Source organism: Cryptomeria japonica, unplaced genomic scaffold, assembly GCF_030272615.1.
Source record: "Cryptomeria japonica unplaced genomic scaffold, Sugi_1.0 HiC_scaffold_391, whole genome shotgun sequence".
Taxonomy (NCBI): Eukaryota; Viridiplantae; Streptophyta; class Pinopsida; order Cupressales; family Cupressaceae; genus Cryptomeria; species Cryptomeria japonica.
Window position 1 is genome coordinate 90,151 of NW_026729212.1, and position 12,350 is coordinate 102,500.

Genomic DNA, 12,350 nt, shown 5'->3' on the forward strand with positions numbered 1-12,350 from the left:
ACACACTGCGACAAGCTCATAACGGGTGCGATCATACCAGCGTTAGTGCACCGGATCCCATCAGAACTCCGCAGTTAAGCGCGCTTGGGCCGGAGTAGTACTGGGATGGGTGACCTCCCGGGAAGTCCCGGTGTTGCACCCTTTCTTAGTTTTTCGCCGGGCGTCGCAATGCTATTTGAATAAACCTTTTGCCCGTTTGCGTTCTCGTCGGGGCCGGGCCGGGCCGGGGTGCGCTGCCCGCACTACCGCGCGCGCGGGGGGCGACACCGAGCGCGCACCCGAGGCGCCCCGAGCACACAGGCCACGGTGCAACCCGGGCGTTGTGCGCGCACCCCGGTGCGCCCGAGGTGCTGCGCGCGCACCCAGGTGAAATCGGTGTGCACCTCGGCCAGTGCGCGCTCGGTCGAGTCGCGCACGTTGGCCAAGGTGCACGGTGATGTTTCTTACTCTAAGGTTCCGCACCAGACGCCCGGGACAGGTGAGCGAAGCTGGGCGGGGCCGGGTGCGCGGCCGGGGCAGGTGCACGCAGCTGGAGAGAGCTTTGGAGCACACCAGAGGTGCGCACCTTGGAGCACACTTCGGAGCGCACCAATGATGCGCTCCATTCAAAAGTTTCCTGAAAAGGCAAAAAAAGTTGAGATTATAGAATTTCCCACTTGAGAGATTGTAAAAAAAAAAAATTTAAAATGAAGGAAACGCGGGTGCCAAGGTGTGCGCGCCCGGGTGCGCAGCCCAGCCAAGGTGTGCGCACCAAGGCGCCCACCCTGGCGAAGGTGCACGCAAGGTGCGCACCCGAGGCAAACCGGACAATTAACCCAACTTTCGACTTCGCGCGCACCTGCGCACCTTGGAGCGCACTTCGGAGCGCTCCTTGGTGCGCACCAATCTTGGGCACCTCGGAGTGCACCATGGCGCCCACCAAGGTGCGCACCCGGGGCAAACCGAGCTCCGACTTCGTGCGCACCTTGGAGCGCACGAAAGGTGCGCACCATGGCGCCCACCAAGGTGCGCAGCCCAGCCAAGGCGTGCGCATCAAGGTGCGCACCCTGGCGAAGGTGCGCACCCGGGGCAAACCGAGCTCCGACTTCGTGCGCACCTTGGAGCGCACAAAGGGTGCGCAACCCAGCCAAGGTGTGCGCACCCCGGGCAAACCGAGCTCCGAATCGTGCGCACCTTGGAGCACACTTCGGAGCCCTCCTTGGTGCGCACCGATGTTGCGCACCTCGGAGCGCACCCGGGGAAAACAATGCAATTAACCCGACTTTCGACTTCGTGGGCACCTCGGAGCGCTCTCGGGTTCGCACCTCGGAGCACACCGAGGTGCGCACCTTTGATGCGCTGCCTTCACCAATTTCCAGAAAAGGCAAGAAAACATTGAGAAGGTGTGCGCACCGAGGTGCCCACCCTGGCGAAGGTGCACGCGAGGTGCGCACCCGGGGCAAACCGGGCTCCGACTTCGTGCACGCCATGCTGCGCACCTTGGAGGGCCATGGTGCGCACCTTGGAGCACACTTCGGAGCGCTCAATGGTGCCCAACCCAGCCAAGGTGCCCACCGCGGCGAAGGTGCACGCGAGGTGCGCACCCGGGGCAAACCGGGCTCCGACTTCGTGCACGCCGCACCTTGGAGCACACTTCGGAGCGCTCCTTGGTGCGCACCAGGGCGCGCAACCCAGCCGAGGTGCCCACCCCGGCGAAGGTGCACGCGGGGTGCGCACCCGGGGCAAACCGGGCTCCGACTTCGTGCACGCCATGGTGCCCACCGCGGCGAAGGTGCACGCGAGGTGCGCACCCGGGGCAAACCGGGCTCCGACTTCGTGCACGCCGCACCTTGGAGCACACTTCGGAGCGCTCCTTGGTGCGCACCAGGGCGCGCAACCCAGCCGAGGTGCCCACCCCGGCGAAGGTGCACGCGAGGTGCGCACCCGGGGCAAACCGGGCTCCGACTTCGTGCACGCCATGGTGCCCACCGCGGCGAAGGTGCACGCGAGGTGCGCACCCGGGGCAAACCGGGCTCCGACTTCGTGCACGCCGCACCTTGGAGCACACTTCGGAGCGCTCCTTGGTGCGCACCATGGTGCCCACCAGGGCGCGCAACCCCGCCGAAGGTGCACGCGAGGTGCGCACCCGGGGCAAACCGGGCTCCGACTTCGTGCACGCCGCACCTTGGAGCACACTTCGGAGCGCTCCTTGGTGCGCACCAGGGCGCGCAACCCCGCCGAAGGTGCACGCGAGGTGCGCACCCGGGGCAAACCGGGCTCCGACTTCGTGCACGCCATGGTGCGCACCAGGGTGCCCACCGCGGCGAAGGTGCGCACCCGGGGCAAACCGGGCTCCGACTTCGTGCACGCCGCACCTTGGAGCACACTTCGGAGCGCTCCTTGGTGCGCACCAGGGCGCGCAACCCAGCCGAGGTGCCCACCCCGGCGAAGGTGCACGCGAGGTGCGCACCCGGGGCAAACCGGGCTCCGACTTCGTGCACGCCATGGTGCCCACCGCGGCGAAGGTGCGCACCCGGGGCAAACCGGGCTAGGACTTCGTGCACGCCGCACCTTGGAGCACACTTTGGAGCGCTCCTTGGTGCGCACCATGGTGCCCACCAGGCCGCGCAACCCAGCCAAGGTGTGCGCACCAAGGTGCACGCGAGGTGCGCACCCGGGGCAAACCGGGGTCCGGCTTCGTGCACGCCGCACCTTGGAGCACACATCGGGGCGCTCCCGGGTTCGCACCGGCGTTGCGCACCGTGGTGGGCACCTCGGAGCGCACCGTGGTGGGCACCTCGGAGCACACCAAGGTGGGCAGCGAGGTGCGCACCTTTGATGCGATGCCTTCACTAATTTCCATAAAAGGCAAAAAAAAACGAGATTTTAAAATTTCCGTTTTGAAAGATAGTGAGAAAAAGGGAATGCTGGTGCCATCTTGAGCCCGCCCTGGTGCGCAGCCCAGCCAAGGTGTGCGCACCAAGGTGCCCACCCTGGCGAAGGTGCGCGCCCGGGCAATTAACCCAACTTCCAACTTCGCGCGCGCCAGGGTGGGAGCGCACCCAACAACCGGGCCTGGGAAGAGCCAATGCGAGAAACCCCACCAAACGCTCTGACAAAAAAAGAGGGGGCGCTCCAGTAACCCCGCTTCGGAGCGCACCCTGGGCAAACCCAGCCAGGGTGCCCACCCCGGCCAAGGTGCAGGCGAGGTGCGCACCCGGGGCAAACCGGGCTCCGACAACGTGCACGCCGCACCTTGGAGCACACTTCGTAGCGCTCCCGGGTGCGCACCTCAGAGCACACCAAGGTGGGCAGCGAGGTGCGCACCTTTGATGCGCTGCCTTCACTAATTTCCAGAAAAGGCAAAAAAAAGAGGAGATTTTAAAATTTCCGTTTTGAAAGATAGTGAAAAAAACGGAACGCGGGTGCCATCTTGAGCCCGCCCTGGTGCACAGCCCAGGTAAGGTGCCCACCCTGGCAAAGGTGCGCACCCGGGCAATTAACCCTACTTCCGACTTCGTGCGCGCCAGGGTGGCAACCGGGCCTGGGAAGAGCCAATGCGAGAAACCCCACCAAACGCTCCGACAAAAAAAGAGGCGGCGCTCCAATAACCCCGCTTCGGAGCGCAGCCGGGGCAAACCCAGCCAAGGTGCCCACCCCGACGAAGGTGCACGCGAGGTGCGCACCCGGGGCAAACCGGGCTCCGACAACGTGCACGCAGCACCTTGGAGCACACTTCGAAGCACTCCCGGGTGCCCACCGGCGTTGCGCACCGTGGTGGGCAGCGAGGTGCGCACCTTTGATGCGCTGCCTTCACTAATTTCCAGAAAAGGCAAAAAAAAATGAGATTTTAAAATTTCCGTTTTGAAAGATAGTGAAAAAAACGGAACGCGGGTGCCATCTTGAGCCCGCCCTGGTGCGCAGCCCAGGCAAGGCATGCGCACCAAGGTGCCCACCCGCGGTGCACGCCCGGGGCAAACCGGGCTCCGACTTCGTGCAGGCCGCACCTTGGAGCACACTTCGGAGCGCTCCTTGGTGCGCACCATGGTGCCCACCAGGGCGCACCCGGGGCAAACCGGGCTCCGACTTCGTGCACGCCGCACCTTGGAGCACACATCGGAGCGCTCCCAGGTTCGCACCAGCGTTGCGCACCTTTGATGCGCTGCCTTCACTAATTTCCAGAAAAGGCAAAAAAAAACGATATTTTAAAATTTCCGTTCTGAAAGATAGTGAAAAAAACGGAACGCGGGTGCCATCTTGAGCCCTTCCTGGTGCGCAGCCCAGGCAAGTTGTGCGCACCAAGGTGCCCACCCTGGCGGAGGTGCGCGCCCGGGGCAAACCGGGCTCCGACTTCGTGCACTGCATGGTGCCCACCAAGGCGCGCAACCCAGCCAAGGTGCCCACCGCAGCGAAGGTGCACGCGAGGTGCGCACCCGAGGTGCACACCCGGGGCAAACCGAGCTCCGACTTCGTGCACGCCGCACCTTGGAGCACACTTCAGAGCGCTCCTTGGTGCGCACCAGGGCGCGCAACCCAGCCAAGGTGCTCACCCCGGCGAAGGTGCACGCGAGGTGCGCACCCGGGGCAAGCCGGGCTCGGACTTCGTGCACGCCGCACCTTGGAGCACACATCGGAGCGCTCCCGGGTTCGCACCAGCATTGCGCACCTTTGATGCGCTGCCTTCACTAATTTCCAGAAAAGGCAAAAAAAAAAAAAAAACGAGATTTTAAAATTTCCGTTTTGAAAGATAGTGAAAAAAACGGAACGCGGGTGCCATCTTGAGCCCGCCCTGGTGTGCAGCCCAGGCAAGTTGTGCGCACCAAGGCACCCACCCTGGCCAAGGTGGGTCACGGGGTGGGTCCTAGGGTGGGTAACGGGGTGGGTACTAAGGTGCGTGCCAAGGTGGGTCATGGGGTGGGTGCCAAGGTGGGCACCAGGGTGGGTGTGCACCAACCCTAGCCAGGGTAGGTCACGGGGTGGTTGTCGGGGTGGGCGTCAAGGAGCCAAGGTGGGTGGCAAGTAGCCAAGTTGCGTGCCAAGGTGGGTGTCGGGGTGGGTGCCAAGGATCCAAGGTGGGTGCCAAGGAACCAAGGTGGGTGTCTGGGTGGGTGCCGAGGTGGGAGCCAGGGTGGGTCCCAAGGTGAGTGCAAAGGTGGGTGCCAGGGTCAAGGTGAGTGCCAATGTGGGTTCCAAGGTGCCAGGGTCAGGGTGAGTGCCAATGTGGGTTCAAAGGTGCTAAGTTGGGTGCGAGGTTGGGTGCGAGGGTGGGTGGGTGCCAAGGTGTGCTAGGTGGAAGCCCGGGTGGGTCGGCATCCCATGGGTGTCGAGTTGGGTGCCTGATGGGTGCTTCTTGTCAAGTTTTAGTCGTCGGGACTCATTTCGAGCCTTAGAGGTCGTTTCTTGTCCGGTTGCCCTGTCTTCGACCTGGGAACCCAATTTTGGTCCTCGGGTCCCATTTTTTTTTGTCTCGCATCCCACTTTTGGCCTGTGGCCTTTTCGGGGTCGATTCTCGTTTTGGGCATCAGAGCATGTTTCTTCTCCTAAAACCCAATATTTGTTTATTAAGTCTCGGAACACATTTTTGTTCTCGTGGACCCATCATGGGTCTTGGAACGCATTTGTGGTCCTTGGGTCCCATTTTGCATCCCGAAACTTGTGTTTTGGTGCTTGATCCCTATTTTGGGTGCCCACCTTGCACCAAGTGCGCACCCGGGGCAAACCGAGCGCCTTGGTGCACCGGGGCAAGATCGAGCGTGCACCCGAGGCGCCCCGAACATGCACCAAGGTGCACTCGGCCCACATGTGAGCGCAGGTCGTTGCGCCCGAGGTGGTGTGTGGGCACCGCGTTGCAGACGGGACACTGCACGCACACGACGCCCCGTCCAGGTGCACGCACGTAGGCCGGGCCGGGTGCACACCCGACGCCCTAGCAAGGTGCGCGCACCCGGGCAGGGCTCACACTTGGCGAACGGGGCGCACTTCGCGAGGGAGGGTGTGCACCTCGACGGGGGTGGGTGGCCGGGGTGGATTCGCACGTGGGTCGCGGTTTGCTAAGTACACACTGCGACAAGCTCATAACGGGTGCGATCATACCAGCGTTAGTGCACCGGATCCCATCAGAACTCCGCAGTTAAGCGCGCTTGGGCCGGAGTAGTACTGGGATGGGTGACCTCCCGGGAAGTCCCGGTGTTGCACCCTTTCTTAGTTTTTCGCCGGGCGTCGCAATGCTATTTGAATAAACCTTTTGCCCGTTTGCGTTCTCGTCGGGGCCGGGCCGGGCCGGGGTGCGCTGCCCGCACTACCGCGCGCGCGGGGGGCGACACCGAGCGCGCACCCGAGGCGCCCCGAGCACACAGGCCACGGTGCAACCCGGGCGTTGTGCGCGCACCCCGGTGCGCCCGAGGTGCTGCGCGCGCACCCAGGTGAAATCGGTGTGCACCTCGGCCAGTGCGCGCTCGGTCGAGTCGCGCACGTTGGCCAAGGTGCACGGTGATGTTTCTTACTCTAAGGTTCCGCACCAGACGCCCGGGACAGGTGAGCGAAGCTGGGCGGGGCCGGGTGCGCGGCCGGGGCAGGTGCACGCAGCTGGAGAGAGCTTTGGAGCACACCAGAGGTGCGCACCTTGGAGCACACTTCGGAGCGCACCAATGATGCGCTCCATTCAAAAGTTTCCTGAAAAGGCAAAAAAAGTTGAGATTATAGAATTTCCCACTTGAGAGATTGTAAAAAAAAAAAATTTAAAATGAAGGAAACGCGGGTGCCAAGGTGTGCGCGCCCGGGTGCGCAGCCCAGCCAAGGTGTGCGCACCAAGGCGCCCACCCTGGCGAAGGTGCACGCAAGGTGCGCACCCGAGGCAAACCGGACAATTAACCCAACTTTCGACTTCGCGCGCACCTGCGCACCTTGGAGCGCACTTCGGAGCGCTCCTTGGTGCGCACCAATCTTGGGCACCTCGGAGTGCACCATGGCGCCCACCAAGGTGCGCACCCGGGGCAAACCGAGCTCCGACTTCGTGCGCACCTTGGAGCGCACGAAAGGTGCGCACCATGGCGCCCACCAAGGTGCGCAGCCCAGCCAAGGCGTGCGCATCAAGGTGCGCACCCTGGCGAAGGTGCGCACCCGGGGCAAACCGAGCTCCGACTTCGTGCGCACCTTGGAGCGCACAAAGGGTGCGCAACCCAGCCAAGGTGTGCGCACCCCGGGCAAACCGAGCTCCGAATCGTGCGCACCTTGGAGCACACTTCGGAGCCCTCCTTGGTGCGCACCGATGTTGCGCACCTCGGAGCGCACCCGGGGAAAACAATGCAATTAACCCGACTTTCGACTTCGTGGGCACCTCGGAGCGCTCTCGGGTTCGCACCTCGGAGCACACCGAGGTGCGCACCTTTGATGCGCTGCCTTCACCAATTTCCAGAAAAGGCAAGAAAACATTGAGAAGGTGTGCGCACCGAGGTGCCCACCCTGGCGAAGGTGCACGCGAGGTGCGCACCCGGGGCAAACCGGGCTCCGACTTCGTGCACGCCATGCTGCGCACCTTGGAGGGCCATGGTGCGCACCTTGGAGCACACTTCGGAGCGCTCAATGGTGCCCAACCCAGCCAAGGTGCCCACCGCGGCGAAGGTGCACGCGAGGTGCGCACCCGGGGCAAACCGGGCTCCGACTTCGTGCACGCCGCACCTTGGAGCACACTTCGGAGCGCTCCTTGGTGCGCACCAGGGCGCGCAACCCAGCCGAGGTGCCCACCCCGGCGAAGGTGCACGCGGGGTGCGCACCCGGGGCAAACCGGGCTCCGACTTCGTGCACGCCATGGTGCCCACCGCGGCGAAGGTGCACGCGAGGTGCGCACCCGGGGCAAACCGGGCTCCGACTTCGTGCACGCCGCACCTTGGAGCACACTTCGGAGCGCTCCTTGGTGCGCACCAGGGCGCGCAACCCAGCCGAGGTGCCCACCCCGGCGAAGGTGCACGCGAGGTGCGCACCCGGGGCAAACCGGGCTCCGACTTCGTGCACGCCATGGTGCCCACCGCGGCGAAGGTGCACGCGAGGTGCGCACCCGGGGCAAACCGGGCTCCGACTTCGTGCACGCCGCACCTTGGAGCACACTTCGGAGCGCTCCTTGGTGCGCACCATGGTGCCCACCAGGGCGCGCAACCCCGCCGAAGGTGCACGCGAGGTGCGCACCCGGGGCAAACCGGGCTCCGACTTCGTGCACGCCGCACCTTGGAGCACACTTCGGAGCGCTCCTTGGTGCGCACCAGGGCGCGCAACCCCGCCGAAGGTGCACGCGAGGTGCGCACCCGGGGCAAACCGGGCTCCGACTTCGTGCACGCCATGGTGCGCACCAGGGTGCCCACCGCGGCGAAGGTGCGCACCCGGGGCAAACCGGGCTCCGACTTCGTGCACGCCGCACCTTGGAGCACACTTCGGAGCGCTCCTTGGTGCGCACCAGGGCGCGCAACCCAGCCGAGGTGCCCACCCCGGCGAAGGTGCACGCGAGGTGCGCACCCGGGGCAAACCGGGCTCCGACTTCGTGCACGCCATGGTGCCCACCGCGGCGAAGGTGCGCACCCGGGGCAAACCGGGCTAGGACTTCGTGCACGCCGCACCTTGGAGCACACTTTGGAGCGCTCCTTGGTGCGCACCATGGTGCCCACCAGGCCGCGCAACCCAGCCAAGGTGTGCGCACCAAGGTGCACGCGAGGTGCGCACCCGGGGCAAACCGGGGTCCGGCTTCGTGCACGCCGCACCTTGGAGCACACATCGGGGCGCTCCCGGGTTCGCACCGGCGTTGCGCACCGTGGTGGGCACCTCGGAGCGCACCGTGGTGGGCACCTCGGAGCACACCAAGGTGGGCAGCGAGGTGCGCACCTTTGATGCGATGCCTTCACTAATTTCCATAAAAGGCAAAAAAAAACGAGATTTTAAAATTTCCGTTTTGAAAGATAGTGAGAAAAAGGGAATGCTGGTGCCATCTTGAGCCCGCCCTGGTGCGCAGCCCAGCCAAGGTGTGCGCACCAAGGTGCCCACCCTGGCGAAGGTGCGCGCCCGGGCAATTAACCCAACTTCCAACTTCGCGCGCGCCAGGGTGGGAGCGCACCCAACAACCGGGCCTGGGAAGAGCCAATGCGAGAAACCCCACCAAACGCTCTGACAAAAAAAGAGGGGGCGCTCCAGTAACCCCGCTTCGGAGCGCACCCTGGGCAAACCCAGCCAGGGTGCCCACCCCGGCCAAGGTGCAGGCGAGGTGCGCACCCGGGGCAAACCGGGCTCCGACAACGTGCACGCCGCACCTTGGAGCACACTTCGTAGCGCTCCCGGGTGCGCACCTCAGAGCACACCAAGGTGGGCAGCGAGGTGCGCACCTTTGATGCGCTGCCTTCACTAATTTCCAGAAAAGGCAAAAAAAAGAGGAGATTTTAAAATTTCCGTTTTGAAAGATAGTGAAAAAAACGGAACGCGGGTGCCATCTTGAGCCCGCCCTGGTGCACAGCCCAGGTAAGGTGCCCACCCTGGCAAAGGTGCGCACCCGGGCAATTAACCCTACTTCCGACTTCGTGCGCGCCAGGGTGGCAACCGGGCCTGGGAAGAGCCAATGCGAGAAACCCCACCAAACGCTCCGACAAAAAAAGAGGCGGCGCTCCAATAACCCCGCTTCGGAGCGCAGCCGGGGCAAACCCAGCCAAGGTGCCCACCCCGACGAAGGTGCACGCGAGGTGCGCACCCGGGGCAAACCGGGCTCCGACAACGTGCACGCAGCACCTTGGAGCACACTTCGAAGCACTCCCGGGTGCCCACCGGCGTTGCGCACCGTGGTGGGCAGCGAGGTGCGCACCTTTGATGCGCTGCCTTCACTAATTTCCAGAAAAGGCAAAAAAAAATGAGATTTTAAAATTTCCGTTTTGAAAGATAGTGAAAAAAACGGAACGCGGGTGCCATCTTGAGCCCGCCCTGGTGCGCAGCCCAGGCAAGGCATGCGCACCAAGGTGCCCACCCGCGGTGCACGCCCGGGGCAAACCGGGCTCCGACTTCGTGCAGGCCGCACCTTGGAGCACACTTCGGAGCGCTCCTTGGTGCGCACCATGGTGCCCACCAGGGCGCACCCGGGGCAAACCGGGCTCCGACTTCGTGCACGCCGCACCTTGGAGCACACATCGGAGCGCTCCCAGGTTCGCACCAGCGTTGCGCACCTTTGATGCGCTGCCTTCACTAATTTCCAGAAAAGGCAAAAAAAAACGATATTTTAAAATTTCCGTTCTGAAAGATAGTGAAAAAAACGGAACGCGGGTGCCATCTTGAGCCCTTCCTGGTGCGCAGCCCAGGCAAGTTGTGCGCACCAAGGTGCCCACCCTGGCGGAGGTGCGCGCCCGGGGCAAACCGGGCTCCGACTTCGTGCACTGCATGGTGCCCACCAAGGCGCGCAACCCAGCCAAGGTGCCCACCGCAGCGAAGGTGCACGCGAGGTGCGCACCCGAGGTGCACACCCGGGGCAAACCGAGCTCCGACTTCGTGCACGCCGCACCTTGGAGCACACTTCAGAGCGCTCCTTGGTGCGCACCAGGGCGCGCAACCCAGCCAAGGTGCTCACCCCGGCGAAGGTGCACGCGAGGTGCGCACCCGGGGCAAGCCGGGCTCGGACTTCGTGCACGCCGCACCTTGGAGCACACATCGGAGCGCTCCCGGGTTCGCACCAGCATTGCGCACCTTTGATGCGCTGCCTTCACTAATTTCCAGAAAAGGCAAAAAAAAAAAAAAAACGAGATTTTAAAATTTCCGTTTTGAAAGATAGTGAAAAAAACGGAACGCGGGTGCCATCTTGAGCCCGCCCTGGTGTGCAGCCCAGGCAAGTTGTGCGCACCAAGGCACCCACCCTGGCCAAGGTGGGTCACGGGGTGGGTCCTAGGGTGGGTAACGGGGTGGGTACTAAGGTGCGTGCCAAGGTGGGTCATGGGGTGGGTGCCAAGGTGGGCACCAGGGTGGGTGTGCACCAACCCTAGCCAGGGTAGGTCACGGGGTGGTTGTCGGGGTGGGCGTCAAGGAGCCAAGGTGGGTGGCAAGTAGCCAAGTTGCGTGCCAAGGTGGGTGTCGGGGTGGGTGCCAAGGATCCAAGGTGGGTGCCAAGGAACCAAGGTGGGTGTCTGGGTGGGTGCCGAGGTGGGAGCCAGGGTGGGTCCCAAGGTGAGTGCAAAGGTGGGTGCCAGGGTCAAGGTGAGTGCCAATGTGGGTTCCAAGGTGCCAGGGTCAGGGTGAGTGCCAATGTGGGTTCAAAGGTGCTAAGTTGGGTGCGAGGTTGGGTGCGAGGGTGGGTGGGTGCCAAGGTGTGCTAGGTGGAAGCCCGGGTGGGTCGGCATCCCATGGGTGTCGAGTTGGGTGCCTGATGGGTGCTTCTTGTCAAGTTTTAGTCGTCGGGACTCATTTCGAGCCTTAGAGGTCGTTTCTTGTCCGGTTGCCCTGTCTTCGACCTGGGAACCCAATTTTGGTCCTCGGGTCCCATTTTTTTTTGTCTCGCATCCCACTTTTGGCCTGTGGCCTTTTCGGGGTCGATTCTCGTTTTGGGCATCAGAGCATGTTTCTTCTCCTAAAACCCAATATTTGTTTATTAAGTCTCGGAACACATTTTTGTTCTCGTGGACCCATCATGGGTCTTGGAACGCATTTGTGGTCCTTGGGTCCCATTTTGCATCCCGAAACTTGTGTTTTGGTGCTTGATCCCTATTTTGGGTGCCCACCTTGCACCAAGTGCGCACCCGGGGCAAACCGAGCGCCTTGGTGCACCGGGGCAAGATCGAGCGTGCACCCGAGGCGCCCCGAACATGCACCAAGGTGCACTCGGCCCACATGTGAGCGCAGGTCGTTGCGCCCGAGGTGGTGTGTGGGCACCGCGTTGCAGACGGGACACTGCACGCACACGACGCCCCGTCCAGGTGCACGCACGTAGGCCGGGCCGGGTGCACACCCGACGCCCTAGCAAGGTGCGCGCACCCGGGCAGGGCTCACACTTGGCGAACGGGGCGCACTTCGCGAGGGAGGGTGTGCACCTCGACGGGGGTGGGTGGCCGGGGTGGATTCGCACGTGGGTCGCGGTTTGCTAAGTACACACTGCGACAAGCTCATAACGGGTGCGATCATACCAGCGTTAGTGCACCGGATCCCATCAGAACTCCGCAGTTAAGCGCGCTTGGGCCGGAGTAGTACTGGGATGGGTGACCTCCCGGGAAGTCCCGGTGTTGCACCCTTTTTTAGTTTTTCGCCGGGCGTCGCAATGCTATTTGAATAAACCTTTTGCCCGTTTGCGTTCTCGTCGGGGCCGGGCCGGGCCGGGGTGCGCTGCCCGCACTACCGCGCGCGCGGGGGCGACACCGAGCGCGCACCCG

At 63.6% G+C, this 12,350-nt stretch overlaps 3 non-coding genes across 3 annotated transcripts; all 3 read left to right on the plus strand.

Annotated features, from left to right (window-relative positions):
• The first annotated feature begins 23 nt into the window (after nt 1–23).
• Nucleotides 24–142, plus strand: LOC131871304 (5S ribosomal RNA). Its single transcript, XR_009369562.1, has one exon. It is a non-coding gene; the product is annotated as a 5S ribosomal RNA (ribosomal RNA).
• A 5,916-nt stretch (nt 143–6,058) lies between these two features.
• Nucleotides 6,059–6,177, plus strand: LOC131871305 (5S ribosomal RNA). The gene has a single exon (XR_009369563.1). It is a non-coding gene; the product is annotated as a 5S ribosomal RNA (ribosomal RNA).
• Nucleotides 6,178–12,093: 5,916 nt separating this feature from the next.
• Nucleotides 12,094–12,212, plus strand: LOC131871306 (5S ribosomal RNA). Its single transcript, XR_009369564.1, has one exon. It is a non-coding gene; the product is annotated as a 5S ribosomal RNA (ribosomal RNA).
• Nucleotides 12,213–12,350: the final 138 nt, after the last annotated feature.